This window comes from Panthera onca, chromosome B1, assembly GCF_046562875.1.
Source record: "Panthera onca isolate mPanOnc1 chromosome B1, mPanOnc1 haplotype 2, whole genome shotgun sequence".
Taxonomy (NCBI): domain Eukaryota; kingdom Metazoa; phylum Chordata; class Mammalia; order Carnivora; family Felidae; genus Panthera; species Panthera onca.
In genome coordinates, this window is record NC_138342.1 from 139,040,877 (window position 1) to 139,054,140 (window position 13,264).

The window sequence follows — 13,264 nt, forward strand, 5'->3', positions numbered from 1 at the left end:
TTCATCATACTCGTCATTTGTAAAATTTGAGGATTTTATTGCACTAAATTGTCTCTAATGTTCCTTACATATCTGTCATTCTATGACTCTACAGTAGAATTTTAAAACTTCATGAATTACTATATTATAATGATATTGTGATAGAATTCAAGATCTTAAGAGCCCTCCCCTCAGGTGGGATAAATTGGCATCTGGTTACTAAGACTGTGAAAATGGTACCTTAGGGTAATTAGTTTGGGAGGCGTGCAAAAAAGATGAGTGACTAGAACAAAAGATGAGGCTAAGTAAGAGAGGTCAAAAAACTACATTTTACCTACCCAAGATGAAATTAAGAGAGGATTGAATGGGTCTGATAAAGTAGTCATTTATTTTTATATAAACAATATTATAATATCCTCACATATAGTCATACAAGTAATTACTGTTCAGGATGTTTAAAATAGTTGTAAAGCAACAATAAAATCTAATGCATGCAAAAAGTCATTAGATGGAGTTTTAGTTATAAATTGTCATGGGAAAGATGACTAAAATATTAAGTAAATATGAACAAGGAAAACATCTTTAAAGCTGAATGACCAACATGTACTTAAGGATTTTAATTTAGGTAATTTACATGAACATATTAAAATGTAATACACAGAAATTATGAAGCTCATTGTGTTGTTGCTTTGTGCATGTGTATTTATACTTGTACAAAAGAATTACCTTTTAATCATATTGCTTTTTGGTTCTCTATGTTTGGACTCCTGTAGTGTCATCAAATTTTACAAGCTCCTTTTCAAATTATAATTATTCCAATGTATTTGTAGCATATTAGAATTATAAATACTCTAAAGATAATAACAATGTATGCTTTCTTAATTTTTACTTTTTAATCTATTATGAGAAGCTTTCCTGTGAATTAAGAACATGTTTATTTTGAAAAGCCAAGATTCACTACTTTTTGCTGGGTAATTTTCATTCTTAATTTTGGAGAATCAAAATAATAAAGCAAATCTGGTTTAAAAAAAAATCAGAGCCACAATGGCCAAGCACTTCCTTAATTAAAAAGAGCAAGAAAATTACAACATAATCACAAAATGTATCTATCTTAGAGATTTTAACTTCCTTGCAATGTGAGCTTCCATGATTGTGCTTTCACTTAATACATTATATGCACATAGTTTTTAAAGCATGAAATCTGCATTCAACAATTAGTTCTTATGATAAAATAATTCCTGAAATTTATTTTATGCTCTTGGTTTTGGGCTTTTTAACAGCAATTACAAGTGCCAGGTATGCAATGATTTACAACATTATTTGGATATTTGACACTTGAAAATATATTTTTCTTCCCTGACTTCTATTGTTGTTTTTCTTCCTACTTCCATTATTTCCTTCCCTTCCTCCTTTCTATGCTTTACTCTCTTAAGACCTTTCTCTCTCTCTACCTATCCTTTATGTTAACATTCTATTAATAAAAATTTATTAGTGATCTGTCTGTTGTGTTATAGGATATTTAAATACAGTATTGTATTATTGAATGAAGTGTTGATACGATATGTTTATATTTAAATTTCTTAGCTACTGCAGTATTTCAACCTTGTACCAATTTTATGTGTATGCGGGTGGGGGGTGAGGGGAGAATGCACTGAAGAGGAAAATATGTTTTCTTTAAAATATGTGAATAAGGTTTAAGATATAAGAACCAAAACTTCAATTCTAATATATAAAGCTACAGACTGAAGAACAGTATTGAATTAAGCACACGTGCAAGAGCGTTTTTAACCTAAGCGGTATTTGCAATCAACTACATAGCTTTCATGTGATTATGTTAGCTTAATTTTAATATTTTCAATATATGTTGCAAATTCAGATTATGTTTATTTTGTGTCTACCTTGTCTATTCGAGTTCAGGCATTGTATTTGTTTCACATAAGAGATTGTTACGTATATGATGAATAATAAAAAAGTTAGTTCTTTTCATATTAGTATTTAATACACAGGGAGACACACTAAGACTATTTCTGTAATTTTTAATCATGAACCTGTCATCAAAATGGTACATTTCATAAAAGATTAGAGATTGCTTTTCAGAAATACCATGCTAAAACCTGGGATAGAATTCTTTATCCCTTAAATTCTCAGATCAATGCATGTATGAACTCTTTAATTCCCACTATGTAAATGGGTTTTTCAAATTCCACAAGAACTTCAGCAAATGTATAATATGAATGGAAGTTATTGGTTCAAAAAACTAGTTGATGTTAATCTGTATTGAGGTCATATTAAATAGAGAAAGACTAGAACATGTTTCAAGAAATGTTGCCTCACTAGAAAGCTAAAATCTACAGCATTTAACAGCAATCTAGGTTAGATTTTAAGCAACAGATTTGTTCATTATCATCAGCAATCTGGAGCTTATCATCTACAATTATCATCAATAATGTGGGTCAAGTAAAATCCTGAATTTGAATTCAGGATTAAGTACCAATGGGCCACTCAAAGGATCACTGTAGAGTACAATGAATGGTATGTACTATGGAAAGTGTGGAAAGACCTGTGAAGCTATTATTTTTCTTATGATAAACATGGATCCTTAACTTGATAAGTTTTATCTTCTAAATTGGAGGGAAAAAGTAAAGCTGCCTCTTTATATAAACATATCTAGGGAAATGAACCTTAATAGATGGATTTACCAGACTCATGTTTGTGTTACCTACTCTAGTTTTCCAGTTTTCATGTACAGTACTTTTATATTCCTTATCTAATAGCTCTTTTGAGACATACTCTCTATGACTTCCAAGTGATACCACTATGAATTTCCCCCAGAGCTATATTTTGTCTTTCTTGTTTGGCTTGGTAAAGACTATTTACTTTTTCTGCGCTAGTCTGAAAACAATGGGAATAACTTTTCTATAAGAACCATCATCTACCCATATGTCCATGCATAGAATTCTCAGGCTCACAGGGTTGGCATTAAAACGTGTTGTTTTATAAAAGCGAGTACCAAACGAAATGAAGAATTAAGAAAATACTTTTATAATAAATGTAATTGAATAAATTAAATATTGTTTTTATATTGCCATATGTCTATACAATTTGGGATAGTTTCATTAAGATGGAAGATATTGGGGCAGGTGAGTGGCTCAGTTGGTTAAGTGTCTGACTTTGGCTCAGGTCACGATCTTATGGTTTGTGAGTTCGAGCCCCACGTTGGGCTCTGTGCTGACAGTTTAGAGCCTGGAACCTGTTTCAGATTCTGTGTCTCCCTCTCTCTCTGCCCCTTCCCTGCTCATGATCTGTCTCTCCCTGTCTCAAAAATAAATAAACATTAAAAAACAAGAAGAAGAAGAAGAAGGTGGCAGATACGAACATAAGCCTAGAAGAAAATAATTTAGTCATTGGCTTAGTAGGAAAAAATTTTTTGGAGTAATTTTTTATAAACTAAAAGTGGAGAGAAAATAACATAGTTCTATTTTTCAAGATTTATATAATAATCTTGGTAATCTTCATAAACTTAAATGTTAAAAGTGGATGTAGAGAACTATAATTAAAATACCTTTCATTAATAGATTCAATGCATACTCTGCTAATAGCAGTGTTATAGAAAATAATAGAAATTGTAGTAAAATCTGAAAAATCCAAATGTATCCATTAATTCATTTGAGCAAATGCTTTACAACTCAACCTAATCTTCTATGATTAAATTAACCTGAGAGTTATAGTTACACCCTATAGTGTGGGGTGCATTTATTGAAATTAGAAATCATTAATCTAAGTGGATCAGATATATCCCTGCCTTCACTGTAGTTTTAAAAGCAATTCTGGAAAAGTCTCCTTTTCTTTCCTTTATTATTTTAATAATCAGTGTTTGGGGCAGGTAATTTGGAATTTGCTAATCTTAAGACTTGAGGATCTAAAAATACTGTACCATTTTACAAGTGTAATGAAAATTGAACTATGAAAATAAAGCGTAAGACTTACTGATTCTCAAAAACATGATTTTAATTCTTAGAGTTCCTGTGTTTAAGAGATCTCTTAGGGCATCTATTGGCCAATGTTAGTATTACATATGAGAATTATACAGCAGCGTGAACCCTAGAGTTCTATGTATCAAAATAATGATTTAAATGCATGCTGATTAAGAATTTATGATGGAAATCTTTAATGTTTATTGTTGGATTTAAAGTGTTGTGCAAATACATGAAAACTAATATGGTATGGGAGTTAGACTTATAAAACTTTTGTAAAAACTATTTGCATTTCAATATTTTCAAAATTTATTTTAATTGTCTCTTAGAATCTGTATGTCACTGGATTAGCTTCCTTTAGTATTTTATTTACACTTCTGAATATTTTAAGAGTGTCATAATAATTATCTTTTCAAATTTCAAAAGGAGCACACATAGCAACATATTTTATATTGTTCTTTGAGAGCAGAACATAAAAGGATATTGAGAATATGGCTGTTAAGTCTCCAGTTCAAAAAGATTATAATATGTAGTTAGTGGAGATAATATGTTTATTTGGCCAGATGGACAAGTAATTTGCCCAAACAGCTACTTCCTACACATTAGGTACAGTGAGAAAGGATGGAAAAGGATCTAGATCTTAAGGTCTAGCATCTGTGTGTGTGTATATGTATTTAGTATATAATACAAATACATTATTGGGGCGCCTGGGTGACTTAGTCAGTTGAGCATCCAACTTCGGCTCAGATTATGATCTCAGAGTTGGTGGGTTCGAGCCCTGCATCCACCTCTGCACTGACAGCTCAGAGCCTGGAGCCTGTTTCAGATTCTGTGTCTCCCTCTCTCTCTGACCCCATCCCTGCTTGTGCTCTGTCTCTCTTTATCTCTCAAAATTAAATAAACATTAAAAAAATTATAATATAAATACATATGTATTAAATAATACATAAAATAAGCAATGAACCACAAAAATCTACCCCAAAAAACAGAGCACACTTTACACACTGTATGTTAGCCAACTGACAATAAATTATATTTAAAAAAATAAATAATATAAAAATTAATAATGTCATAATTAAAACTAAAATACATAAGATAGAAATAAAAAATATTAAGAAGCATATATAAAATTTCACAGGTAAAAATGACTCAAAAGCCACAAGTAAAAAGTGATAAATCCTGAAAGAGAAGTAGAGTTTGGTGAAGTGAGCAATTACTACTGATTTTTTTTGTTCTTTTTAGCCTTTCTTGTATATAAGATCCTTCCAGAGCATATGGGCCAAAGCAGCTGTCTCAGTTTGTTCCCAAGAATGGTACTAGCACTGTCTGGGAAAAAAAAATATGCTGAGGACCAAACAGAGATGTATACACGTTACTTTTATTGAAGTTTCACTCCACTGATGTGTTTCTCCTATTTATTAATATTATATAGAAATCATTTGAATTCAAACAGCAAACACTGTCACAAAAGAACCTTGAAAACAAGTCTACCTAACAGATCAGGATTTTACAATATACTTCTTGTGTATTCATTAACGCTGCTCACTTCATAAAGCCAACTTCCCTCCTGTGAATGTGTTTGAATCACATTTTGTGGTCTCCAGTGGTTGAATGGAACCACGTGCCCACTTCTGTAGGAAGGATTATGAGTAGAAGTGACACATGTCACTTCTGGGACGAGAATTTAGCAAAATCCCGCAGAGCGCCTTTTTCTCTGTCAAAGAAATTGACAACATTTGAGATAAGTGGCTGCTCAGTTAGCCTGGATTCCCCAGGGACAACCCTGAACCGAGAAGCCTGTGCTGACTGTGATGGTTAGTTTTGTGTCACCTTGACTGGGTTAAAGATGCCCAGGTAGCTGGTGAAACATTACATCTGGGTGTGTCTGTGAGGGTGTTTCCAGAAGAGATTAGCATTTGAACTGGTGGCCTCAGCAAAGATCTCCCTTACCAATGTGCTTGGGCATCATCCAATCCACCGATGGCATCAATAGAACAAAATGAAGGAGGAAGGGCAAACTCACTCTGTTTGAGCTGGGATATCCACCTTCTGCCTTCAGCCCATCCCGCTTTGGAACTCAGATCAGGACTTACACCATTGTCCTCTCTACAACATCCCAATTCTCAAACTTTTGTACTCAAAGTAAATTATGCCAACAGCTTTCCTTGTTCTCTAACTTGCAGACAACAGGTCATGAGACTTCTTGGTCTCCATAGTTGTGTGATCCAGTTCCTATATAAATTATCTATCTATCTATCTATCTGTCTATCTATCTATCTACATATCTATCATCTATCAATCATCCATGTATTTATCAATCTATCTATTTACCTATTTATCTAAATTCTATTGGTTCTGTTTCTCTGGAGAACCCTGATTAATATACACTGAACCATGATGGGCTTGAAACATGAGCAAGAAATAAACCTTGGTTATTTTAGGCTACTGAAATTTAAAGTGCGTCTTAGGCTTCTGATATTTGAGGTTTGTTTGTCTGTTATAACACACAAATAGCTTAAACTAATTGGTAAATAACAGTAGTTGAGTTGATTTTAAAATAGTTATATATGCATCAATCCCTCACAACATCCTAGTTACACATGAACCGACCTCTCTAGGTTCCTATATGAAAAATGTAACTGATCTCTTGAGATATATAGGCTTATTTATGCCCTAGGTTTCATATTTATCTGGAGTCAAATAAAACAAATCTCATCCTCTTACTATCCATCCCAAAATAAGGTTAGGCTGGGTTAGTAAAATAAAGTAACCCTGTACTGACCTGAACTAAGTTTCTATCATTCTGACCTAGATGCATTATTCTAGAGCTAATTATTTGGCTTCTATTCTACACTGCATAATGGCTCACTATCTTTCAGTTAGGATTTAATTTCCACCTACCCATTTTTGTCCAAAATAAGAACCAAGCCTCTTCTTTGGTGGTAATTTCCAAGTATCTCTTCAAGTACCCATTCAACAAACAGAAATCTGTTTTCTACTCTGAAACAAATATGCTGGGAGTTAGACATACAAAAAATAATATGCAATGCCCATCCAAGCCATTGCTTTATGGTGTACCAAGTATTAAAATAGGGTAATGTGCCTAGAATCATCCCAGTCCAGTGTAAGCCTTATAGGTATTTCTATTGGGGATCAAAGTTCTGCCTTTAAAATTCATTCAGAAGGATTGGCTGGCACTTCCCAGGGACATTGTTCCCAGATATAAAATGACTGATCTATAGATTTCAAAGTATTGCTTGCCTATGTTCTCTATATCAATATTCCACCTACCTAACTAAGCAACAGCTAGTAAAATGAATATTATCCTATACCTAGAATTGATGGTGAATTACTTGTTCCTTTGACTACTGTGACTTGACCAAATGGCTCAATTACAGCATTTAAGCGCCCTTGCTTTTTGAAGCTAGTGAGCTTGTCTAGTTTTGTCCAGTCCCCCTATTTCCTTCCCAGACTCATACTTGTCCTAAATTGTTACAACGAAACTAACTACTTCATATATGTCTAAAAAATTTCATCTAGAATACTAAGAAAATTTATGGAGAAGAAAACTAGCATTAAATGAAAAAATACTTGGTTTCAAACACTGCTAGGACCTTCAAATTTGTTATTTCTTTTATGACTCACTATAACGCTCTGAGTTTATTATTATAATCACTGATTTACCACTGACTGCAGAGAAGTAAAGTCATTTGTCCATTGTTGAAGATTAAGTTAGTGAAACACACCAGAATTAATCTAAGTATAATGCAGAAAATCTTTCCACTTTATCACCATAGTATATCTCCACAACCCTTAGTATTTCAAAATTGTTTTTCTGAGGTGTGATAAAAATAGTTAGGGGGAAACCACTTATATTTGGAGAAATAGAGAATTCCTTCACAGGTAAGGAAAAGGTATTCCAGGAAGAGAAGGAAAGTGCAAAAAACAAAACAAAACAAAACAAAACGGGCGGGGGGTGGACACAAAAATCGGAGCTTGTTGTTTTGTTTTATGGCTTATAAAATAATCAAGTCTAGAAAAGCATGGGGTGCATAAGGGTCATGGAAGGGAATCAAATGAGACAAGAAGAGTTACTTTTTAAAAGTTGTATCCAGGAGTGCCTGGGTGGCTCAGTCGGTTGGGTGTCTGACTTCAGCTCGGGTCATGATCTCACAGTTTGCGAGTTCAAGCCCTGCTTCGGGCTCTGGGCTGACAGATGGAGCCTGGAGCCTGCTTCGGATTCTGTGTCTCCTTCTCTCTCTGCCCCTCCCATGCCAATGCTCTGTGTCTCAATAATAAACATTTTAAAATTTTTTTTAAAGTTGTATCAAATTATTATCTATGCTCTCTCCTCTTCCACTTAATTCTCCAAATACTTCCATCTTTACTGTGTGTTCTCCCCATAGTCTTTGGAAATTGCTCTGATCAGAATCAAAATAATTCACTTTCCAACAAATTTCAAAGATACTTTTCCTGTCCTGAACTCTCAGAATCATTTAACACTGTTGACCATGCCTGCATTGGAAGACATTCTTTATTTGGCTTCTGTGACACTACACCCTGTTGTTTTGAAGAAATTGCCTGATAATTTTCAGTTCTGCCTCTTTTCTCTTTCTTTGCTTTCCTTCTCAAGTTGTATCCTTCCTCTTGCCTTCTCTCCCTCACTGCCTCCCTCCCTCTCCCCTCCTTTTGTCCTTTTGATTCCTCCTCCTCTGCCATTCTGAAATGTTTCTCAGGAATCAAATCCTACTCTTGTCAATTATTATTCTACATGTTGTCTGGAAATTCTCTTCCACTCTTTCCACAACCCTCTACATTTTGCTGACCTGATTCAGGGCTCAGAGACAAATGGTACTTCCCAATAAAATTGCAATAAAAATAATTCACAGGTATCTGAAACACATGTCCCATATTGAATTTATCTATCTCACTGAAATCTCTTCTTATGATCCTTTTCTTATTGAACAACACCTCCATTCATCAGAGTTAAAGCTCAGAGTCCGATTGCTTAACTTTTGAGTTCTTTTTATCCCAATTTAGATGTCACTTTCTTCAGGAAGCATTCCTAATTCCATCCTTTGTAGTCCTTTTTTCCTCTTTGCAGTCTTAATCAGACATGCCAACATCATGGTTAACTAAATCTTTAATTTCCTCAAATTTATCACTTTATTACATTACATATAATTGCATATTTAAGCATGTATCCTATTTCCTACATGAACCTCCATGAAAGAGTTCATTATGGGATTTCTAATCTTAGCCCATACCTGGCTCATAGTATAGAATCAAAATTTAATATACTTAATTCTATAAGTCCAATAATTTGAGAGTTTCCAAATTCCTAAATGATGACTTTAGAAGGGGAGTGACAATGTGCACATTGGGTGGGCTAGAAGGGGAAGGATAAAATAAGAGGCATGTAACTCAAGTAAAAAGGCAATAGTTATCATAAATATAATAAAAGAGATGACCAAAAAAAGTGAAAATCATGTATAAACTAAGAACAAGTCAGGGAAAATAGCAATTGCCCATTGGAGTGCTTAAAGAATTGTACACACTTCAAGGAATTTAATTTCAACAAGGTAATAATAAAGCTTCATATGATAACTTTCTTTGAAAGATCAAGAGTTATTGTATTGAAGAAGAAATAAAATAGACCCACTATCATCAACAACAACAAAAACAAAAACCTTTTGAGAGTTACTATTGTCTACTAAATTACGTAAAATTACTGGCTTTGCCTTAATTCCTCATTTAAAATTACATTGAAGTCAATTAAAATTGGACAGCACAAGTATCACTGAACTTTGTAAGTTTATTTTGTCACAGGTACATACCTTAGTCCAAGCTACAATTATCTATATTATACATCATCTATCATCTCCTATTATCTGATTGCCAAACTGATCTCTTACTTTCTTACCTCCTTGAAAATATGTTTTCCTCACATTAACTGCAGTTATTTTTTTTAAATATATGTCACATTATGTTGATTCTTTCCTTAAAATTTTACATTCCATTTGTTATTTTAAAAAATCTAAATTACTAACCGTTGTTCACAGGTCCCTCCACTATTAGGCATTCACATCTTTGATGTCAGACTCCACTCCTGCCCTTATCTTCACTGACTTTCAATCATTGTAGCAATCTTGTTACTCTTTGAACATGTGAATGTTCACACCCATGTGAATGTTCACTCCATACTTGATGCACCCTCTTCCCAAATTCTGTTCTCCCAGATTTCCGTATGGCTAGGACCTTAGCATTTAGCTCCATGGAGTGGACTTCTTTTGCCTACCAATACTCTATACTGCCACCTTTTAACAATTATACCACTACTTGTTCTTCATAGGATGTATTAACATTTGAAAATAGATAATTCATTCATTTATTTCCTCATCCCTCAGTATTGTCTTCTCCTACTTGAATGTTAGTTCCTTGAGTTCAAGACCCAACTTGTTCATACGTGTATTCTGTGTGCAGAGAGAGCTGCCTATAACATAAGTGTTCAGTATATATTTACTAAATGACTGCATTAATATATTTGGCAATGCTTTCATTTATTACACTTTTAACTTTTCAAAATCTACCTATTTTTCAAGAGTATGTTGAATGTTATTTCTTTCATAAAATTTTATTTGCGAACTGTGACCCTTCCTTGAAACCACTGTAGAAGTCTATCATGATGCTCATTCTGTCTTTATTCATACTTTGTTTTTTTGTTTTAATTCCTCTCTCTAATCACTAGATAGTGATTATCCTGGGGGTAGGGGGAGAACCTTAGATTTAAAAATTTTATATCCATAAAAAAAAACTTAGGATTTATAAATTCGATATCATAACATAATGTGAATTTCTGTCTCATAGTAAACACACCATCTAGATATGTGTATTTACTTATTTTATGTTTGTTGTCTATCCCTAAAGGGGAGTTTGGCCTTCTGTCGTTGCTCATTTCTATATCCTCATCTGCTAGACACAAACTGGCAGGTGGGAAAAGCCTATTAAATATCTGCTAAAAGAATAAAAGTCTGAACATTTTCCCACTGAATTCAACATTTGCTAAAATACAATTTTACCTTCTCAGTAAGAATATTAGCATCATCATTTGGTAATTTATTTCAAGAACGTTGTATTTTGTTGTAAGTATTTAAAATGTTCATTTTACCAGGGCGCCTGGCTCAGGTCATGATCTCACGGTTCATTCAGTTTGAGCCCTGCATTGGGCTCTGAGCTGACAGCGTGGACCCTGGAGCCTGCGTCAGGTTCTGTGTCTACCTCTTTCTCTGTCCCTCCCTCACTAATGTTTTGTCTCCCTTTCTTTCAAAAATGAATAAACATGAAAAAAAATTAGACGTTTATCTGACCAATCGGTGTCTTAAGATCACCAGAATTTTAATTATGCCTAATATTTATGTAACAAATAGTTTAACATTCTTTGAGTACTTTGGAAATAAAAAGAATGATATGTCAGCTTCTAAGAACAGTGTGGACAGAAAATTTATCGTATGAAAGTAAGCAATATATAGTTTGTTTCCTAAGTTTCAAGTTCCTGACTTTGACTGAGATGTCTTATCTTACCCTGTAAAGCATTTTATTGATTCTTAATCTATACTTATCCTTGGTAAATGTAAGAGAGAAGATATAAACCAGGATAACTCAAGTATGTATACTTCAAACTTAGACTGAAGTATAGAACTTTTAAACTAAACCCACATGGAAAACACTGACAAAATTCTTGTTAGCCTCACTTGGATACATATTCAGTTCCCCTTTACCACTATTTTGTTAATAACACAAATACAATTTATAAGATTCTAAAAAATTAAGAAAATGTATACCCAAGTTTTCAAACTGATATACAAAACGTAACTATTACCTAGTGGCTGTTTACATGCCCATTTTAAATAATTAAAGAGTAACCTTAAGTTGAGTGATATACCAACCATATAATCAATAGTAATTTATTAGTTGAATTTATTGTAATTTTTTACTGGTTCTGCTTAAAAGCAGTAGAGAAATTGGCAAACGTTAATTTCTCCTAATGTAGTATTCCTTCTTGTGAGTTAAAAGAATATGACTGAAGGGAGTTTTCTGTGCCTCTTGGATTTCAATGCCTTTTTCCTTCCCCAGATCTGGGAAGTTCTCAGCTATTATTTCTTCAAGTACACCTTCAGCACCTTTCTCTCTCTCTTCCTCCTCTGGAATACCAATTATGCGTATATTATTTCTCTTTAGTGCATCATTAGTTCTCTAATTTTCCCCTCATACTCCTGGATTTTTTTATCTCTCTTCTTCTCAGCTTCTTCTTTTTCCGTAATTTTATCTTCTAGTTCACCCATTCTCTCCTCTGCCTCTTCAATCCGAGCTGTAGTTGTTTATAGCAGCACTCTCAACAATAGCCAAATTATGGAAAGAGCCTAAATGTCCATCAACTGATGAATGGATAAAGAGATTGTGGTTTATATACACAATGGAGTACTACGTGGCAGTGAGAAAGAATGAAATATGGCCCTTTGTAGCAACATGGATGGAACTGGAGAGTGTCATGCTAAGTGAAATAAGCCATACAGAGAAAGACAGATACCATATGGTTTCACTCTTATGTAGATCCTGAGAAACTTAACAGAAACCCATGGGGGAGGGGAAGGAAAAAAAAAAAGAGGTTAGAGTGGAAGAGAGCCAAAGCATAAGAGACTCTTAAAAACTGAGAACAAACTGAGGGTTGATGGGGGTGGGAGGGAGGGGAGGGTGGGTGTTGGGTATTGAGGAGGGCACCTTTTGGGATGAGCACTGGGTGTTGTATGGAAACCAATTTGACAATAAACTTCACATACTGAATAAAAAAAAGAATGATATGAACTATAGCTTGCTTAATGAAAGCAATAATCAACAGATAGTATTTGAGATATTTAAAGAATCTATAGTCCAGTAATAAAAGAAAACCTGTGGCAAATAGAATAAATGTTGCTTATTATAGGATTTATGTATTATACATAGATTATAGTTATTTTCTCTAAAAATAGTGATCAAACTAATGTAATTTGTATAAAAATAGAATTATGGAGCAAATACAATATAGGTATTATACATGAAAACAATTATACTTAAGTTATCCTCAAAGGTGAATATCAATTATGGATGGCAATACAATGTTACTAAATTGTTTCATAAAACCTTAGCCAAAAGAGTTCTTTATTTTTATTTATTTTACAGAATGTTGCTTATATTACTGAAAATAGTTCTATGAGGACATTTTATACTGAATAAATAAAAGTGTTCCATTAGCCAGTGAAATGTTAGAAAGGAAT